This window comes from Triticum aestivum, chromosome 4A (genome assembly GCF_018294505.1).
Source record: "Triticum aestivum cultivar Chinese Spring chromosome 4A, IWGSC CS RefSeq v2.1, whole genome shotgun sequence".
Classification (NCBI taxonomy): domain Eukaryota; kingdom Viridiplantae; phylum Streptophyta; class Magnoliopsida; order Poales; family Poaceae; genus Triticum; species Triticum aestivum.
The window spans coordinates 172,229,594-172,246,277 of NC_057803.1; positions in this window are offsets into that span (position 1 = coordinate 172,229,594).

The following is a 16,684-nucleotide window of genomic DNA, read 5'->3' on the forward strand; positions in this document are numbered from 1 at the left end:
ATATTCCTCGTTATAAGTGTCATGGAATTGTCACGGCAGATGTCCTCGTAGAAGGACTTAGTTGTGGAGCCATTGCGACGAGGTTAGATTAAAGGGGTTAAACGGGAAATAGGACACAGAGAGTTTATATTGGTTCATCCCCCTTGCGGTGAAGGTAAAGGCCTACTCCAGTTTGAGGTGGTATTGATAGGGTTTCGATTACTATGGAGCAAACACGCTTTGCCTGGCTTTCAACTTGTTATTTTCCTGCCCTAAGCCGCTTCCGGGTCGTCCCCTTATATACATGGGTTGATGCCCTGCGGCCTACAGAGTCCCGGCCGGCTCATACAAATGTGTCCGGCTCGGTGACTTATCTTACATGCCTTATAACACAAGTTACATATACACGGCGGTTTATACTCTCGGGCCATAAGCCGCCAGTTGATTTGGGCCCCTTAACAGGCCTACTTCGTGAACTTCCGCCTTCACATACTCATGAGCTTCGTCTAGATGAACCGCCATTGGAATAACCCGGCCCCTCCTGGGCGGGTCATACCCAATTGCTATATCCCCAACATTAGGCCCCAGGTTGATTTGAACTTGTTCATGTCAATCTTCATCACTTAGGGAAATCCTTCTTCATCTTCTTGTGAAATATTGTAACCCGCCATGACGTCATCTCCGAAAATTGCGATAACCCGCCGTGACATCACCTGCAATTAATACTACATACGGCCCAAATATTAATTAAATCTTTTTCTTTACTGACCCTCCAAAAATCGAGGCACCCACGCCATCACATATCCATTTTCCTGTCTCCTCGATTCCCGCACATGCCACTTATCCTTTTAGCCTTATAAATAGGGTCGCGGGTTCACTTTCCATTCTTCCTTTTTGCCTTCTCTCCTTCTTCTTCCTCCTCATGATGCTCCAGCGCACCCGAGCTCCGCCGTCGTCGACCTTCGTTTCCTTCATGGACTCCGGCCGCTGTATCACCCTGGACGGACCAAAACGCTGTGCCGCTCCTCCGTCGTTAACCATCGCCAATAAGTCTCTGTCTTTCCTCTTTATAGATTAATCTGTGTTAGGGTTTCTCCGTTCGTCGATGTTCATTGCCGTTCTTCCCTTTCTCCGTCCTAGATCGCATGGTTTTGATCTGAAAATAACATAGAACTCGCGCGGTAGCAGTTTTGGCCCTTATTTTTTGATGTCAGACTATATCTTCTTTGCAATAGATCTCATCTAAGCACCTCCACTTTTCTGTTGCCGCCACCTCTAGATTTAGACTTCATTCCATTTTTCTGAACAGTAGCAGATCCAATCACATATGTCCAATCTGTGAAATATGTTTGTCCCAATACTTAGTAATTTTTTGCTCTTGTCAGATCCTGAATACCAGTACGTGTTATGGCGGCTTACATGTCCGGCTTATAATTACTCATATATCATTAGTACTCACTTAAGCCGCCATTCTGAATATATGATGTAACTGTTAACCTGTGATTTCACCAATCTGATTTGAACCGGCCAGAATTTCCCTTTCTTTAGGCTTTCTCTCTTCACAATGCCGCCAAAGACATTCTATGCATGCAACTGGGTTCCCTCCACTGTCACTGAGGGCATGCTTAAAGATTTTGTCAAAATCAGATACTTGCCAGAAAAGAATGTCATGCACTATCGTGCCCCTGAACCGGGCGAAGAAAAACCTCAACTGAAGGATGGCGAAGTCATTGTATTCACTGATCATATGAACCAGGGCTTCTCACCACCCGGCTCTAAGTTTTTCCGATATGTCCTGCACTTCTTCCAGCTCCATCCTCAAGACATTGGACCCAACCCGTGTTGAATATCTGCAACTTTCAAGTCTTCTGCGAAGTATACCTTCAAGAGGAGCCCAGTGTTGAACTTTTTAGAGAATACTTTTATTTGAACTGCCAGAATGAGTTCACGAACGGCCCTAGCTTGGAACTTGGCAGAATTTCGATTCAATGCAGAAGAGACGCCATCTTCCCTTATGCCTGCCTGCCGAGTCATCCAAAAGATTGGAATCAGACATGGCTTTACTGCAAAGATACTTCTCCGGCGGACGAGAATCCATTGTCGGGTTATCGCGCTGAACGTCTTGACCCAAAGCATGATCTTCCGGGAAAGCTTTCATCCACTAAACATAGAAAACTTGCACCCACCATAGCGAAAGTTAAAGCTCTGCTCGGAAACGGATTAACTGGCATTGCCTTAGTTCGATGCTGGGTTGCATGGCGGATCATACACTTGAGCCGCCGGCCTGGCTTAATGTGTACATACACAGGCGGTACAAAGGATCCATTACACCACAACCCTTTGCATATTTCTGATGATGCCATTACTGAATTCACAAGAACTCTTTTGAATGAAGATTCTGAGGACTGCAGCAAAGTGGGTGTAAACCCTTTTTGCAAACTTAACCCACCGCCAGATGTGAGCTCTAACTTGTTTGCTTTCAACTCATCATTTGAATATTCTATTAACTTCAAATTTTGTTGACTTTCACAGGCTAAATCGGATTTTTGGAAGGCAAAATATGACCACTAGGCTACTGAAAAGGCCAAGGCTGCCAAGAAAGCCGCCAAGAAAACCCGCAAGAAAAACAAGAAGAAACCAAGTGCTTCCGGTATGTTTGAGCTGGACGACAGTTCTGAGTCGGAGGTAGCCCTTGAATCCCTTGGCTCCTTTTTCAATCATCTTATTGACACTGACTATTATCAGGATGATGCGGGGGCCAGCCAAGCCATTGAAGAAGAGTTAATGATTGTTTCCTCCGACTTAGAGCCTTTGCCAAGACAGAAATTTCGACGGGTAATACGGAAAGTAAGATTTTCACACCCCTTAGCTCATTTGGATCCTCACTTTCTTTTGAAGCAACAACAGTACGAGAGCCGGCGCCAGACTTGGAATAGCGGAGGTGAAGAATTGTCCTCCGGCTTACCAAATACTCCGGTTCTGCGGAAACGTCGAAATGAGGTTCTTCCATACTTAACTTCTCTACCCGCTTGCGGGTCTCTTTCGCCAGCCACTCAATTCCTCTGATTCAAAGTACTAGGAAGTTTCTCATTTTTCTTCTGGCGATTCATCGCAAACTCATCTGCCGGCTTTCAATACTGCCCCAGGGTAATAACAATCAACTGTATTATGTACCTATTTATACTCTTATACTTATACTAACCTGTTCCAATCCATACAGTGGACAAGCAAAAGCTAGCAAGAAGGTGAAGGTGACCAAGCCAACTGCGGCACCTGAAGTTGCTGAGCCGGAGCAGCAAGTCCCTATACCTGAAACTTCTGACAAACAGCCAGAAGAACCTGCCAGTGACACTCCGCCTGAGATTCTCGACCTCTCCCATGATCATACAGATGCCAATCCTATGCTCACTGAGTCATCCAATCCACTTAAGCCGCCAGAAGAACATGGCGAAGATGTTATCGACTGGCACCAGCTTTAGAGAACTGGGATGTCCAACCGTCTTGGCCATGCATTCCGCCAAAGACGAGTTCATTGAGAGGCGAAAAATGAAATTTGACATTGCTGACTACTCTCAACTGTCCGTCAATGAAGGATTCTCTGGTTATCTTAACCAAGTTCATTCTAGTCGCGACCTTGAGATTGATATGGTGAAATAGATGCACCAGAAATATGAGGTATGACTTCCGGCTTTTAAATAAGTTACGTACATCCTGCCAGCCCCCAAGTCTATTGGTTATGATAAGATTGAATAGGCTGTAGACTTAGAAGAATCCATAAGCTTCTGTCATAGACTCCCTCCAAGTCCGATTTAAAATTAAACCGGATGTTGAAGCAGTTTAACTTTGCATTCATAATCCCCAAGGGCCGGTTTAATCAGCATGAATGAGCCGGTCCTATTTATCATTGTGTACGAAAGTAGAGCTTAACTGCATAGCCCCCATGAGTCGGCTGAGACTGTTTACAGCACATCCGGCTCATCATTAATAAGATACAAGCAATATGCATTAGCGCCCAAGTGCCAAGTAGTGTTGCTTGCAAAGTGCTTGGGACTTTATTCATAAGAGCTGTTTCCTTGAAAAATTGCTTTGACAGACATTAGCCCCCAAGTGCCAAGTGTTGTTGCTTGCAAAGGAATTGGGACTTATATTGTTGTAATCCTCCATGAATGTGTTTGACAAGTCTGTGCTTCATGCAGGCTGCTACTGCTGAACTGGAATCTCAATTAAATGATGCAAAGACCCGGCTGGCAACTCAAGAAACCGAGACCCAAAAAGGTGAGTCAAAGTTCCAGTTTAGCGTGGCTGAGTCGGAAAAGCTGAAGACCAATTTTGAGGCGGATAAGAAGACTTGGGCTGAAGAAAAGACTGCCTTAGTACAACAAGCTGAAAAAACAGAGGCAGTTCTTCAAGAGGTAACCACTGAGCTCACCGGCTTAAAACACCATGTGTCTCAGATGGTTTCTTCTATCTTTGGTGAGTCGCCTTGCTATTCATCCAAAGTGAGTACTTGTCATAGTAATATAATCTGCCATTTAACCGATCTGTGGTTTACTCAGGTCCCAGGAGCAGCAAACTTAACCAGGACATGCTTGTGAAGCTCAAGGAGGTCTATACTCTTGTCGAGCAATTGTATACCGGAGCTCAGCGTGCATTAGCTACCATTTCTCCAACAAACCAAGGACCAACTCCATTAAGTGATGTGCTGAAGAAATTGTCAATCCTCCCCACCAGAATTCAAGAGATAAAGCGGTCTTGTGCGAGAGCTAGTGCTGTGACAGCCTTGAGCCATGCTAAGGCATGGGTACCGGAGTTAGACCCGGCTGATGTAGCCAGTGGGTATCCAAGTCTGAAGGAAGATGGGACTTATTTTGATTAACAAGACTTTGCCGCTTGTGTTAAAGCAATCCGTCCTCATGTGACAGTCATTGCTGAAGAAACCAATCTCTCCAAATATCAGCCGACTTATGATACAGAAAATCAGAAGATGTCTACTCCTGCATATAAAGTGATGGATCTGATTCCTCCAATTCGTAAGCACGCCTTTGCCCCTGAAATTGACCCGTCCAATCTTATTGATGACGAAGCTGAATTCTATGCCTTGCGTGGCTTTGATTGGTCAAAACCAAACTTCCAGACGGTGGAGGAGGACGAAGAACCGGCAACGGATGACCCAGAGCCAGGCCAAGAAGAATGAACCACCGGGCGGTTTATACCTTTGATTTTTTTTAAAACACTTGATCTCATTCGGCTCATGAAGCCATGTAATAGGGTAGCAAAAACATGAATCTTCCATGCCATCGTGCATGTTTCTGCCTTTTTCTTAATACTGCTGATCTGCTGATGTCCACTACACAACCTTCTTCTTGTAGACGTTGTTGGGCCTCCAAGTGCAGAGGTTTGTAGGACAGTAGAATTCCCTCAAGTGGATGACCTAAGGTTTATCAATCCGTAGGAGGCGTAGGATGAAGATGGTCTCTCTGAAGCAACCCTGCAACCAAATAACAAAGAGTCTCTTGTGTCCCCAACACACCCAATACAATGGTAAATTGTATAGGTGCACTAGTTCGGCGAAGAGATGGTAATACAAGTGCAATATGGATAGTAGATAATAGTTTTTGTAATCTGAAAATATAAAAACAGCAAGGTAACTAATGATAAAAGTGAGCGTAAACGGTATTGCAATGTGTGGAAATAAGGCTTAGGGTTCATACTTTCACTAGTGTAAGTCCTCTCAACAATACTAACATAATTGGATCACATAACTATCCCTCAACATGCAACAAAGAGTCACTCCAAAGTCACTAATAGCGGAGAACGAACGAAGATATTATGGTAGGGTACGAAACCACCTCAAAGTTATTCTTTCAATCAATCCGATGTGCTATTCCTATAAGTGTCACAAACAGCCCTAGAGTTCGTACTAGAATAACACCTTAGGATACAAATCAACCAAAACCCTAATGTCACCTAGATACTCCAATGTCACCTCAAGTATCCCTGGGCATGATTATATGATATGCATCACACAATCTCAGATTTATCTATTCAACCAACACAAAGGACCTCAAAGAGTGCCCCAAAGTTCTACCGGAGAATCACGACAAAAACGTGTGCCAACCCCTATGCATAGGTTCATGGGCGGAACCCGCTAGTTGATCACCAAAACATACATCAAGTGAATCACGTGATATCCCATTGTCACCATAGATATCCACGGCAAGACATACATCAAGTGTTCTCAAATCTTTAAAGACTTAATCCGATAAGATTACTTCAAAGGGGAAACTCAATTCATTACAAGAGAGAAGAGGTGGAGGAGAAACATAAGATCCAACTATAATAGCAAAGCTCGCGATACATCAAGATCGTGCCAAATCAAGAACACGAGAGAGAGAGAGAGATCAAACACATAGCTACTGGTACATACCCTCAGCCCCGAGGGAGAACTACTCCCTCCTCGTCATGGAGAGCACCAGGATGATGAAGATGGCCAACGGAGAAGGATTGCCCCTCCGGCAGTGCGTCGGAATGGGTCTAGATTGGTTTTTGGTGGCTACGAGGCTTCTGGCGGCGGAACTCCTGATCTAATCTCTGTTCTGGAAGTTTTAGGGTATATGGAGTTATATAGGCAGAAGAAGCACATCAGGGGAGCCACGAGGGCCTCACGAGGCAGGGGGCACACCCCTACCCTCGTGAGCTCCTCCTTCCTTCCTTGACGTGGGGTCCAAGTCCATCGGGTGGTTTTCGTTCCAAAAATAACTTATGTAGTTGATTTCGTTCCGTTTCGACTCTGTCTGATATTCCTTTTCTTCAAAACACTGAAATAGGCATAAAACAACAAATCTGGGCTGGGCCTCCGGTTAATAGGTTAGTCCTGAAAGTAATATAAAAGTGGATAATAAAGCCCAATAATGCCCAAAATAGTAGATAATACAGCATGGAGCAATCAAAAATTATAGATACGTTGGAGACGTATCAAGCATCCCCAAGCTTAATTCCTGCTCGTCCTCGAGTAGGTAAATGATAAAAAAGATAATTTTTGATGTGGAATACTACTTGGCATATTCAGATCTGAAAGATTCAAGACAAAAGTTCATATTGACATAAAAATAATAATACTTCAAGCATACTAACTAAGCAATCATGTCTTCTCAAAATAACATGGCCAAAGAAAGTTATCCCTACAAAATCATATAGTCTGGCTATGCTCCATCTTCACCACACAAAATATTTAAATCATGCACAACCCCGATGACAAGCCAAGCAATTGTTTCATACTTTTGATGTTCTCAAACTTTTTCAATCTTCACGCAATACATGAGTGTGAGCCATGGATATAGCACTATAGGTGGAATAGAATGGTGGTTGTGGAGAAGACAAAAAGGAGAAGATAGTCTCACATCAACTAGGCGTATCAATGGGCTATGGAGATGCCCATCAATAGGTATCAATGTGAGTGAGTAGGGATTGCCATGCAACGGATGCACTAGAGCTATAAATTTATGAAAGCTCAAAAGAAACTAAGTGGGTGTGCATCCAACTTGCTTGCTCATGAAGACCTAGGGCATTTTTGAGGAAGCCCATCGTTGGAATATACAAGCCAAGTTCTATAATGTAAAATTCCCACTAGTATATGAAAGTGATAACATGAGAGACTCTCTACTATGAAGATCATGGTGCTACTTTGAAGCACAAGTGTGGTAAAAGGATAGTAGCATTGCCCCCTTTTTTATTTTTTTATTTGGCCTTCCCTTTTTTTATTTGGCCTTTATTTTTTATTTGGCCTTTCTCCCTTTTTTTGGGGGGGGGGGACAATGCTCTATTGAATGATGATCATCACACTTCTATTTATTTACAACTCAATGATACAACTCGATACTAGAATAAAGTATGACTCTATATGGATGCCTTCGGCGGTGTACCGGGATATGCAATGAATCAAGAGTGACAAGTATGAAAGAATCATGAACAGTGGCTTTGCCACAAATACTATGTCAACTACATGATCATGCTAAGCAATATGGCAATGATGAATGTGTCATGATAAACGGAATGGTGGAAAGTTGCATGGCAATATATCTCGGAATGGCTATGGAAATGCCATAATAGGTAGGTATGGTGGCTGTTTTGAGGAAGGTATATGGTAGGTGTATGATACCAGCGAAAGGTGCACGGTATTAGAGAGGCTAGCAAAGGTGGAAGGGTGAGAGTGCGTATGATCCATGGACTCAACATTAGTCATAAAGAACTCATATACTTATTGCAAAAACCTAGAAGTTATCAAAGCAAATTATTACACGCATGCTCCTAGGGGGATAGATTGGTAGGAAAAGACCATCGCTCGTCCCCGACCGCCACTCATAAGGAAGACAATCTATAAATAAATCATGCTCCGACTTCATCACATAACGTTCAAGAAGCACGTCAGGGGAGCCATGAGGGCCCCACGAGGCAGGGTGCGCATCCCAGGGGGGTGGGCGCATCCCTACCCTCGTGTGCTCCTCCTTCCTTCCTTGACGTGGGGTCCAAGTCCATCGGGTGGCTTTCGTTCCAAAAATAACTTCTCTAGTTGATTTCGTTCCGTTTCGACTCCGTCTGATATTCCTTTTCTTCGAAACACTGAAATAGGCATAAAACAGCAAATCTGGGCTGGGCCTCCGGTTAATAGGTTAGTCCCGAAAGTAATATAAAAGTGGATAATAAAGCCCAATAATGCCCAAAATAGTAGATAATATAGCATGGAGCAATCAAAAATTATAGATACGTTGGAGACGTATCATCTGCCGGTTTAAAAACCATTATGGGTATGATAGCCTTTGACTTATGCAGATCTGAATGATTATTATCTTGTACACAAAGAAAGTACAAGCGCCCTGGCGGCTTACCGCCGGGCGGGTCATGATACCCAATTGAAGCCGTTGGGAACGAATAGTCCATAACCAGGGCTGGTCTGACAATTGTTAAATAAGATGTCATACCTGTAAAACATGCTTAGACTGTCGGCTTATCAGCTTCGCACAGTGAAAAGTGTTAGAGCTATAACTATAAACATAAGAGTATGATACTTTGGCGACTTAGAGTCTGCCATCCTAGCGGGTTATAGAGACCCAAAAGATGCTTCAAATATGAGCCATAAGTAGGGCAGCCGGTCCCGACTTGTAAAATACCAGAAGTCAAAGAAGAAATCATAGAATATAAATAAGAAATCAAAAGAATTTCGAGGCTTTTGTAGGCTGCCAAGCCAAAGTGTCTTCTTCGATGAAACTAGCCGGAGCCACTGGATTGTTCATGCGTTCCATGAGCCTGACTCACAATACCCAATAGACATTTGAACCCTAGATAAAGTCTGGTCTTGCTCAAAGACTTATCAGGAGTACGTGGGGTCAGAGTAACGACATACATCATGGGTCGATTTACCCAAGTTTCAAAGAAGGCGGCTTATGAAGCCTGGATCTATCCTGACTATCTGTAAACCATGCTCTCACATGATGAACTGACATTTGAACCTTAACGAGCTCAGATCTTGGTCAAATATGCCGTAAAGACTGATCGTTTAAGAGTTCGACGGGTCAATTAGGATGACCTGATGGATTTGAAGCAGCTGGCTACAGGTAGGATGACCCAGAAAGGTTATGTTCTCTTTGGTCGAATACGCCTATGTTTGAACAAACCTAGTCAAGAGGGTAGTAACGCTGTGTTCTCTTGGGTCGAATACGCCTATGTTTTAATAGGAAGCCCGCAAGTGACATACTGACAAATCGTGCTCGTCAGGGACCTATGGTTGAGTTGTGCCATGCATCCAACTCTCTTTGGTCCCTAAAGTTGGGCGTTCAGCCTCTTAAACAAATATGATGATAAAGACTCAACTTTGAGGAAGCGAAACGACAGAGGCCCTGAATTATCAGGGATGCCCGCTTTATTATACTGCTTATAATATATACATCGAGTAACTATGTACATCATGAGGGCCGGGGCTCAAGTATAGTAGGGCCGAAGATGAGCTATATTCCACGGCCGACAGGTCTCCTCCTCCGATTTTCGTGAGTCCTTGTGGTCTCGAACTTTGATAAGATAATATAACACATTATGCAGATTCTTGCTGACCACAAAAGGTCCTTCCCAAGGCGGTGAGAGCTTATGAATATCTGTCTGATTCTGGATGAGCCAGCGCACTAAGTCGCCTTCTTGAAAGGTTTTGGTTTTGACCCGGCGGCTATGATAACGACGTAGGTCTTGCTGATAAATCGTCGAACGAGCCGCCGCAAGATCACGCTCCTCATCCAATCGGTCAAGTGCATCTTGACGTGCTTTTTCATTATTAGCTTCAATGTAAGCCGCCACCCGGGGTGAATCGTGATGGATGTCACTAGGGAGAACCGCCTCTACTCCACAAACCATGAAAAAAGGTGTGTAACCCGTTGATATATTGGGGGTTGTATTGATACTCCATAATACTGAGGGTAACTCCTCTACCCAACAACTTGGAGTTCTTTGCAAAGGAACCATAAGCCGGGGCTTGATACCTCGAAGAATCTCTTGATTTGCTCGTTCTGCCTGACCATGGAACTGAGGGTGAGCCACAGAGGAAACGTCAAGCCGGATATGCTCACGTTGACAAAATTCTTCCATAGAACCTTTAGAGAGATTAGTACCATTATCTATTATAGTGCTGTGTGGAAAGCCAAAACAGAAGATCACCTTCTTCATGAATTGAACCGTCGTTGCTGCATCACACTTACCAACCGGTTCTGCTTCAACCCACTTAGTAAATTTATCGACTGCCACCAAAAGGTGGGTCTTCTTATCCTTGGACCTCTTGAAAGTCCCAACCATATCAAGCCCCCAAGTTGCAAACGGCCAAGTAATTGGAATCATCCTCAATTCTTGAGCTGGCACATGAGCTCGTCGTGAGAATTTCTGACAACCATCATGCTTGCTTATCAAATCTTCTGCATCAGCATGAGCCATCAACCAGTAGAACCCATGATGAAAAGCCTTGGCTACAAGAGATTTAGAGCCGATATGATGACCACAATCTCCTTCATGAATTTCCCGTAGAATCTCACAGCCTTCTTCAGGAGAGACGCCGCACTGAAACGCCCCTGTGACACTGCGATGATGCAACTCCCCATTGACAATTGACACTGACTTAGATCGCCGGGTTATCTGTCTGGCCAAGGTCTCATCCTCTAACAACTCACTCCGGGTCATGTAAGCCAAATACGGAACCGTCCACTCAGGGATAGCATGAAGAGCCGCCAATAATTGTGCTTCCGGGTCAGGAACAGCAAGATCCTCCTCTATAGGAAATTTGACAAAAGGGTTAAGCAAAATATCCAGGAATGTGTTAGGTGGCACCGGCTTACGCTGAGACCCTAGCCGGATTAAAGTTTTATCCGCCTCATTCTTCCTTCGATCAACATGTTCAACTTGATAACCTTTGAAATGACCCGCAATAGCATCAACCTCTCGACGATAAGCCGCCATGAGTGGATCCTTAGAATCCCAGGTACCAGAGACCTGTTGGGCTACTAGATCTGAATCACTGAAACACCTCACCCGGCTTAAATTCATCTCTTTAGCCATCCGAAGACCGTGGAGCAAGGCCTCATACTCTGTTGCATTGTTAGTACAAGGAAACATTAACCGAAGAACATAAGAAAACTTGTCTCCTCATGGGGGAAGTCAAGACAACTCCATCCCCGAGCCTTCAAACTGTCTGGATCCATCAAAGTGAATAGTCCAATATGTGTTCTCCGACTTTTCCTTAGGCGTCTACAATTCTGTCCAATCATTGATAAAATCCACAAGTGCTTGAGACATGATGGCCGTATGAGGTACATACTTCAAACCATGGGGTCCAAGCTCAATTGCCCACTTGGCAACCCGGCCTATAGCTTCTCTATTTTGGATGATGTCTCCCAGAGGAGCAGAGCTAAGCATAGTGATGGGGTGACCCACAAAATATTGCTTAAGCTTCCGGCTTACCATAAAGACCCCATACACAAGCTTCTACCAGTGAAGATATCTCTGCTTGAACTCAATAAGCACCTCATTGATGTAATAAACCGGTCGTTGAACCGGATATTCCTTTCCTGCCTCTTTCCTTTCCATCACAATGGCTACACTAACGGCCCGACTATTAGCAGTCACATATAACAACATAGGCTCCTTATTATTAGAGGAAGCAAGAATGGGTAGCTCAGCCAACTATTTCTTCAGATCCTCAAATGCTTGATCAGCAGCATCACTCCAAACAAAATGATATGTCTTCTTCATCATATGATAAAGGGGAATAGCTTTCTCACCCAACTAGCTTATGAATCGTCTTAGGGCCGCGATAAGACCCGTCGGACGCTGAACATCATTAACACACGCCGGCTTAGCCAAAGAAGTAATGGCCTTGATCTTCTCTGGGTTAGCTTCAATGCCTCTATTAGAAACCAGAAAACCTAAAAGCTTGCCCGCTGGTACACCAAAAACACACTTGGCCGGGTTAAGCATCATCTTGTAGACCCGGAAATTGTCAAGTGTTTCCTTCAAATCCTCAATCAAGGTCTCCTTCTTCCTTGACCTCACCACAATGTCATCCACGTAAGCATAAACATTATGCCCGATCTGATTGTGAAGCCAATTTTGCACACACCGCTGGTAAGTCGCCTGGGCACTCTTGAGCCCAAAAGGCATAGACACAGAGCAGAAGGCTCCAAACGAAGTAATAAAAGCTATCTTCTCCTGGTCCTTAACTGCCATGTTGATCTGATGATAACCAGAATAAGCATCTAAAAAGCTCAAACACTCACAACCCGCTGTAGCATCCATGATTTGATCAATATGAGGGAGAGAAAATGGATCAGTCGGACAAGCCTTGTTTAAGTCCGTGTAATCCACACACATTCGCCAAGTGTCGTTTTTCTTAAGCACCAACACTGGGTTAGCCAACCACTCAGGATGGAAAAATTCAACAATAAACCTGGCCGCTAAGAGCTGGGCCACCTCTTCACCAATGGCCTTCCGCCTATCCTCATTAAATCGGTGTAGAAACTATTTAACCGGTTTAAACTTCGGATCAATATTAAGAGTGTGCTCAGCGAGTTCCCTCAGTACACTCGGCATGTCTGAAGGCTTCCATGCAAAGATGTCTCGATTCTCACGGATGAACTCGATGAGCGAACTTTCCTATTTCGGATCCAGATGGGCACTGATGCTGAACTGCTTAGATGAGTCACCAGGAACATAGTCAACTAATTTAGTGTCATCCACTGACTTAAACTTCAACGAAGGATCATGCTCTGTGGTTGGCTTCTTCAAGGATGTCATATCTGCCGGGTCAACATTATCCTTGTAAAATTTCAGCTCCTCTGTTGCACAAACTGATTCAGCATAAGCCGCATCACCTTCCTCACACTCCAAGGCCACCTTGTGACTCCCATGCACTGTGATGGTGCCATTATAACCCGGCGTCTTAAGCTGCAAGTAAAATAACAAGGCCTTGCCATGAACTTAGCATAAGCCGGCTGAGGGAGTCCTGGACTAAGGGCTCCTCGGGCGTCCGGCCTGTTAGCCATGGGCCGGACTGATGGGCTGCGAAGATGTGAGGACCGAAGACTGCACCCGTGTTCGAACGGGACTCTTCTTGCCGTGGAAGGCAAGCTTGGCGATCAAATAAGTAGATTCATTTCTTTGTATCTGACCTTATGTAACCCTAGATCCCCCCCAGTGTCTATATAAACTGGAGGGCTTAGTCCGGAGGGAGGACAATCATTATCATAGCCACACAAGCTAGACCTCTAGGGTTTAGCCATTACGATCTCGTGGTAGATCAACTCTTGTAATACTCATATTCATCAAGATCAATCAAGCAGGAAGTAGGGTATTACCTCCATAGAGAGGGCCCGAACCTGGGTAAACATCGTGTCCCCTGTCTCCTGTTACCATCGACCTTAGACGCACAGTTTAGGACCCCCTACCCGAGATCCGCCGGTTTTCACACCGACATTGGTGCTTTCATTGAGAGTTCCACTATGACGTCGATGACAGGATCGACGGCTTGCCTTGTTCTCAAGGACAATATAACCGCCGAAGGAGCACTGGCCCCAGGCCAAACCCTCCAGTTGGGTGGCTTTACCATGACCGCCCGTTTGGTTGTTAAGCCGACGATGACCTCCTGAGTCATCGAAAACCCCCTTCGTATCGACTCCGAACACTCCAAGCAGATGGATCCAGCGGAGCGTTCATCCTTAAACGAGCTCCTAGATCACATCACTGCCCTAGGGGTCGCCACAGACTACGATCGAATTGGGATTAAACTTGATTAGAGAGAAATCAAATCTCCACTGATCTCCCACCAGATAGCGATAGTCGAGGAGCGAGACGACAACTCTTCCTCCATACTAAAGACGGAATATGCCCGGATCTCCGGCTTCGAAGAGCCGGACACCCACCTGAGAAGAGATCCATCCTGCCCTCCGAACATAGAATCAGATGATGGGCCGAAGAAATCAGTGGATATCTCGGAGCCCGATCTGTTAAGTTCGGAATTCCTTCAGACTCCGGATCCAAAATTGGGTCAGGGTTCTGATTTAAAACCACCCACCCACCCAAATATAAGCGCTCTCATGAGCATACAACATCAGTCTCAGGAAACGGTCCACCACTTCTGGGCCAGATTCCTTCTTGTCAAAGGCAAGATTAAAGATTGCCGCGACGAGGATGCGTTCTCAGTGTTCCGCAACAATTGCACGGACGAAAGAATCCTCAACACCATCAACCGCCATCGCATACTACAGTTTGCTGACTTGGCAACTAACATACAGAAGTACAGTGCAATGGAAAGCCCCTGGAAAACTCAGGCAGCCCGTTGGGAACCATCGGTCCCCACTCAACCCCTCATTCAGGCGAAAAGGGCGCACCCTTGCAACATGCTCGGTCCAATAGTAAAGAAATATAAGTCCAGTACGAGGCGCGGAACCATTCTAGAAGGATGGCTTGATGGGCCATGCAAAATACACGCAACACCGGATAACATACCAACACATAGCCTTAGAGCATGTTGGATACTCTGGCAAGTGGCCAAGAGCGGCGAGGATAAACTCACCAAGAATACCCCAGAACAACACCCCAGAAGACGATGACCCCAAAGTACTAACAGTCTTCAAGACATTTGCCTCAAACAATAGGAGCAAAAGAGCACTACGTGAACTCGCCGAAGTCTGTCAAATAGCAGCAATAAACCCTTGTAACGGCACGGCTATAACATTTAATGCCGGTGACGAACCAAAATACAGGACAGTCCGAGCACCAGCCGCCTTGGTCCTCAGTCTAATCGTGGATGGCTTCCGGCTCAGCAAGGTTCTCATGGACGGCGGCAGCGAACTAAACCTCATCTATGAAGATACACTCCACAAAATGGAAATAGACAAGGGCCGCATTGAGCAAAGTAGCACGACCTTCCGAGGAATCATTCCTAGTTGGGAGGAGCGGTGTGTGGGAAAAATAACACTCGACGTGGTATTCGGCAAGCCAGAGAATTATCGGTCCGAAGAAATAACCTTCCAAGTGGCCCCTTTCAACAGCGGATATCACGCCCTCTTGGGGCGGGAGGCATTTACACGCTTCCAAGCTGTACCTCATTATGGGTATATGAAGCTTAGGATGCCCGGGCCCAATGGCATAATCACTCTCGCCACTGATCCAGACATAGCACTCCCGCCGAAAATAAAACCGCATCCCTGGCCCTTGAGACATTATCTGAAGCCCTCGCGGCCGAAGAATTAACCGCACTGCGCTCCACGGTGGACAGGGACAATGTGATCTTAGACAAACGCCCCAAATCCACCTCCTTCAAGCCAGCGGAAGAAATAGTCAAATTCTAGGTCCATCCAACGGACCCCAAAAAGACAACATCTATTGGGGCACAACTAGACCCAACGGTCGATGCCACGCTACATGATTTTCTTCGTGAAAACTGGGGTATATTCGCCTGGCACCCTTTTGACATGCCAGGAATCCCGCGCAAGCTGGCCGAACACAACCTCCACATATTAAAGGGATACAAACCGGTCAAACAAACACTGCGGCACTTTTCCGAACCCAAACGTCAAGCCATGGGAGAGGAGCTAGCCAAGCTAATCGAGGCCGGATTCATTAGAGAAATAAGACATCCGGACTGGCTGGCAAACCTAGTGATGGTACCAAAGAAGGATAAATCCTGGCGCCTGTGCGTCAATTTTAAAGACCTCAATAAGGCTTGACCTAGGGATCCCTCCCCCCTCCCCCGCATTGATCAAATCATTGATGCTACCGCAGGACACGACTCACTGTGTTTCCTCGACGCATATTCCGGATACCATCCAATCAAAATGAAGGAGTCCGACCAAGCGGCAACAGCATTCATCACCCCATATGGGCCATTCTGCTTCAACACCATGCCCTTCGGGCTCAAGAATGCCGGCGTCACCTACCAATGCATGATCCAAACATGCCTGGAGAAACAGATCGGAAAGACAGTTGAAGCCTATGTGGACGATGTCGTATTCAAGACAAGGCACGTCAAAACACTAATAGACGACCTATGTCTCACATTTGACAACCTCCGCGCAAATGATATTAAGCTCATTCCGGAGAAGTGTGTTTTTGGCATCCCCGCAGGAAAGCTGCTGGGCTTCACCATCTCCAATAGAGGAATCGAAGCAAATCCAACCAA